Raw genomic sequence first — 5,666 nt, 5'->3', positions numbered from 1 at the left:
TCTCTCTCTCTCTCTCTCTCTCTCTCTCTCTCTCTCTGTCTCTCTCTCTCTCCCTTCTTCCTCCTCCTCTTCCTTTTTTACCTTACAGTTTCTTTGTGTATACATTCTGTGTTTTTATGGGACTTCTGTGTATGTGTTTCTTTGCATCTATTATGTTTCTTGAGCTTTTTTTGGCTCTATTTTTTCTGTTTGTTTCTTTTTTTTTTTCCTATTTTGGTTTGTTGGCTTTTATCTTCTTTTTTTGATGCCTGTTTGTATTCTGATGAGAGAGAAACAAAAGGAAAGAATTTGGGTGGGGGGATATGTGGGAGGAGTTGGGGCAAGGGAACAATAACTAGAATATATATGTATAAATATATAATATTCTCAATAAAAAGACTACATTCTTGGCTTAGTTTCAGTTGACCACCCTGACCCCATGTAATGGAGCCCCTCCCCTGGTGCAATTTAAAACTCTCTGGTACATTAAATCAGCCAACTCCTGAGAAATATTATCGACAGCAAGCAGTTCTGTTCTTAATCCAAATTTAACATTTCATCTTACAAATTTGATATAATTGAAACTGAAAAAGACTCAAGGCCTTGTGCAAGTTTTGGATGATAGAAGATAGAGTATGAGCTCAGCTATAATTATAACATGGTTAAATCGAGACTGTAATTTAGGGATTTAACCTTTATATTTAAAATTTAGGGGTTTTGTGCAACTGTAAGAATCCATAAACAATGATGACATGCTAAAGGGGAAAGAAATGGAAGATAATGACAGTGCTAACTCTCTGATCATGTTTAGGTGTACTGGTCGGGAAGGGCAAGGAGTCTAGGAAGCAGGAACAGCACACTGAGAACCTAAGATCATGCTTGCTCTTTATTCTGCGGTCCTGGCTACAGCAGACTTTATAATCAGTTGAGGATTTGATGGACCGACAACACCTTCTCTGCTCCCATTTTTATCTCCATGATTGCTTATTTATTGCAGGAGCATGATACTTATTCTTAATTATATGCTAATCATAATTACTAAGGAAATTGCTGGTTACCCTGTCTGGCATTGGGCAATCAAAACGAAGCTCGCGATGGAAACAAAAACATTTCATTACAAAACAAAAGGAATTGGAATGGCGAACACTTTGATATCATTATGATTTGGTTCTGACAAATTATTATTAATAACGGAACTGAAAAATTTCACTGCCGCTATTCAAAGCCAGACTGTCACAGCATGTAGATTACTATGAATAGCCAAGACAGCTGCCACCCGAGGCCGTAAGACAAGACAGCTAGTCCTAATTCAGGCCCCTACCTCCTGAGCTCTTCTTGCCTTGCTGCGCCCCCCTCGCCCTGCCTACTTCAGTCTCTGGCATCGTGTCTGCCTTTCTCCACTCCCATGGAACATTTTGGTGGGAAAACAATTCTATGTACCGTTTCTCAGAGCGTTCACACTCGTGTTTAGTTTACCCCTAATTGGAAAAGTAGGGGTTTGTATTCGCTTAATTTTGAACGTGGATTTTTTTTCCCTTTGTAAGTAAGGGACACTCTCCTAGTGCTGATAAAAATAGACCCTTGACTTCTTTGCCTTATGGAAAAGCAAGCAGGATCTGAAATAAGCAATGTTATGGAGTAAGACTTCTGCCTACTGAATTATAACACACAACAGAGAGAAGTTTAGAGGTGGTTTAAAACCATTTCTCTTTTAAGGACCTGATGCTTAAATAGAACTTAATAATATAACTAAAAGTATCCTTAAAACAAAGTACTAGAAAATGCAGTGCAATTTGCACTCTCGTTTGGAAACATCTCTGCATATAATAAAAAAATTACATTTGTGGGGGAAATTTACACAACTATATAAAATTGTCTTTTATACAAATAGGTAAGAAGTAGCTTAGGAGGCGTTATTATTGAAACAGATAAAAGCTAGTTATTAAGACCAAAATGCTGGGTACGTTCTGCCCTTGACACAGTTAAGAAATGAGTTGGGTTATTGGAGACCCATTTCTATGAAGACCTGCAGATGACCGACTTGAGTATCACTGTGTTTCTATCTGGAGTTCTTGACTAGTAGTTTCCATTGACCAAGTATCTGGTGACGATTTGGAGCTCAGAGAGAAAATATTTGAAGTAGAGGTGGGGAGTTTTATAGGAAAAAATCATTTTATATAGAAAGGACTTGGATGCTTTATTAAAAACTCCAAATATACACATATATATTGCATACACACATACATATATACATACATATATTATATGATATGTATAAAACCTAGCCAGGACATGTATATAAAATCTATTTAGGAAAGAAATAAGAAGAAATTGTAATTGCCTGCAAAAGATCATATACAAAAGTATATCAAAGTCACAATACCTAGAGGATTCTATTGCAGCAGTGAAAAAGGATTTAGATGTGTTGTATTGAAAGGAGAGAAGGCTAGCACTTCTCTTGACAAAAATGGAAGAGGCCCTTGGGCCTAACAACAGGCATACAGTTAAGGCATTGCCTTCGACTTTGTGGCATCTAACCACTGTTTTTATATTTTGATTGAGGGAGCCATTATGGGGTTAGCGAGAAGCTTGGCACTAGGGAAATTCCCAGGAATCCACAAAGATGATCCCGGCTAAGAATCCAAGCAACAGTAGAGAAAGTATCTTACCTGCAGTTCCCCTGTAACCAGATTGATGCCTACCTTAATTGTCATCATAGAACCTACAACCAGTAACTGATGGAAGCAGATGCAGAGATCCACAGCTAGGCACTGGGCTGAGCTCCTGGAGCCCAGCTGAAGAGAGGAGGAGCAATATTATGAGCAAAGGGGTCAATACCATGATAGGGATACCAACAGAAGCAAGTGGGAGCTCACTGACTCTTGACTGACAGCTGGGGAGCCTGCAAATGATCAAACTATGCCCTCTGAATGGGGGTGATAGTTCTGTGATGTGGGCAGACTGTCGGGGCCACTAGCAATGAAAACAGTATTTATCCCTAGTGCATGAACTGACCCATTCCCTATGGGGGGATACCTTGCTCAGCCTAGATACAGCAGGGAGGGCCTTGAGCATGCTTCAGTGATGGCCAGACTTTGTTGACTCTCCATGGAAAGACTTACTCTCTCTGAGGAGTAGATGGGTGGATGGGGTGGGGAAGATGAGGGGAGTGAGAGGGAACTGGGATTGGTATGTAAAATAGGATTTTTTTAAAAAGAAAAAATGCAGGAGACATAAAAAAAAGAAAAATAGAAAAGAAAAGGGATTTTGACAAAACATAAAAACAGACATTAAGGAATCTTAGAACTTTAGTATATTCCATAATGTCCTCCTGTGGTCCATTTTAAAAGGCAGTGTCCTAAGTTGATATTGGGAACAAACCACTGTTGTAATAGGAGCGGCAGGGCTGCATCCCCAGCACCCCGGCCGCCTGCTAGCTTATGCCCCGAAATAATTACACGGAAACTGTATTCTTTTCTTTCTTTTTTTTTTTTTATGTTCATAACACCTTTATTTTTTTTTATTGAGAAAAGGAAAAAAAAAACCCAAGTTTCTGCCTCCTCCCAGCCTCCCATTTCCCTTCCCCTCCTCCCACCCTTCTCCCCCTCCTCTCACCTTCTCCCCCTTCCCCCACTCCTCTCCCCCTCCCTCTCCAGTCAGGGTTCCCTGCCCTGTGGTAAGTCCTAGGACCTCCCCCCTCCGTCCATATCTAGGAAGGTGAACATCCAAACTGGCTAGGCTCTCGCAAAGCAAGCACATTAAGTAGGATCAAAACCCCGTGCCATTGTCCTTAGCTTCTCATCAGCCCTCATTGTTCACCATGTTCAGAGAGTCCAGTTTTATCCCATGCTTTTTCAGTCACAGTCCAGCTGGCCTTGGTGAGCTCCCAATAGATCAGCTCCACTGTCTCAGTGGGTGGGTGCACCCCTCGTGTTTCCGACTTCTTTGCTCATGTTCTCCCTCCTTCTGCTCCTCATTGGGACCTTGGGAGCTCAGTCCGGTGCTCCAGTGTGGGTCTCCGTCTCCATCCCCATCCATCACCAGATGAAGGTTCTATGGTGATATGCAAGATATTTGTCAGTATTGCTATAGGATAGGTCATTTCAGGTTCCCTATCCTCAGCTGCCCAAGGAACTAACTGGGGACATCACCTTGGGCTCCTGGGAGCCACTCTAGGTTCAAGTCTCTCGCCAACCCTAAGGTGGCTCCCTTAACTAAGAATTGTGCTTCCTTGCTCCCCTATCCAACCTTCCTTTATCCCAATCATCCTTTTTTCCCCAAGTTCCCCCCCATCCTCCCCTTCTCGCTTTTCTTTCCCCATCTCCCCTTACCCCCATCCCACCCCACTCTCAAGATCTCAATTTTCTCCCCGGCAATTTCGTCGTCTACTTCCCATAGCAAAAGGATAACTATATGTTTTTCCTTGGGTTCACCTTCTTACTTAGCTTCTTTAGGTTCACCAATTGTAGACTCCGTGACCCTTATTTATGGCTAGAAACCAATTATGAGTGAGTACATCCCATGTTCATCTTTTTGGGTCTGGGTTACCTCACTCAGTATAGTGGAAACTGTATTCTTTTAATCACTGGTTGGCCCATTATATTCAGCCTCTTCTAGGCTAACTCTCACACCTGGACTAGCCCATTTCTAATAAAGTGTGTAGCACCAAGGTGCGCTTACCGGGAAGATTCTAGCCTATGTCCATCCTGGGCCGTAGCTTCATTGTGTGCCCGGGAGAGGGGAGCATGGCATCTCTGAGCTCACTTCCTCTTCCTCCCAGCATTCTGTTCTGTTTACTCCACCCGCCTATGTTCTAACCAATAAGAACATAATGGGCCAAGGCAGTTTCTTTATTTTTTAACCAATGACCTTCCTCCATCAAACCACATGTCATTTTAATATGTAATTAAGCCGAATTTGCATCAAATAGTGTCAAATGATGGCTCAGAGTCTCAAAACTCTGTCACTTGATAACTGTGTGATATTTGGTAATTGGTGAAGCCATGTTCACCATGGTCATGCTCCAAGAAGAGCTGTTCAAACGTCACAAAACCTTTAATTTTGTTGGGCCAACCTAAAGTGCCATGAATTATTACCTTACACCACCTTCTGAAGTGTAGCCATTGCCAGGTTGATTTAGGACCAGAATACAGCGTGCAGGCAAGTTGAGTGTGTAGCCATAGGGACCATGTGCTTATCAGGAGTCTAGCCTAATAGACACGCTGCTTTCCTGTTAGAAGGTTATGAGTTAGTTTTCGGGAGGTGGGCTTGTATTGAGTGTATTCTATTAGCCTCTCTAAAGTTATTTCCATGCAGTGACTTTAGTCTCTGGGCCAGTGTCCAATTCACTGCTGGGGTCACTAGATTTTTCTTTTGTAGTTTTTCGGTGTTACAGTTACTTGAAACTCTCTCGTTAAACTTGGCAGATCTTTGCTTCGTAATAAAAAAAGTCATTTGTACTTTCATTTATTGACTCAACTAAATGTCTGGAGAACTAAGGAAAACCAAGGAAATCAAAGCCTTCTTTTTCGGTTTACGTTAAAACATTGTCAAAATGGTTATGGCTATGCGCAGTGAATTTTAAAGAAGCACTCCCGAGAACATGAATGGTTCTTTTTTTTTAATTTATTTATTTATTAAGGATTTCTGCCTCCTCCCCGCCACCGCCTCCCATTTCCCTCCCCCTC

General features: G+C 41.7%; 1 non-coding gene across 1 annotated transcript; it reads left to right on the top strand.

Moving 5' to 3' along the window:
* Positions 1 to 2,401: 2,401 nt before the first annotated feature.
* On the top strand, positions 2,402 to 2,528 carry LOC113456987. The gene has a single exon (XR_003377656.1). It is a non-coding gene; the product is annotated as a U6atac minor spliceosomal RNA (small nuclear RNA).
* Positions 2,529 to 5,666: the final 3,138 nt, after the last annotated feature.

The sequence above is a fragment of the Microtus ochrogaster genome, chromosome 1 (genome assembly GCF_000317375.1).
Source record: "Microtus ochrogaster isolate Prairie Vole_2 chromosome 1, MicOch1.0, whole genome shotgun sequence".
Lineage (NCBI taxonomy): Eukaryota > Metazoa > Chordata > Mammalia > Rodentia > Cricetidae > Microtus > Microtus ochrogaster.
This window is presented reverse-complemented; position numbering and strand designations above follow the sequence as displayed.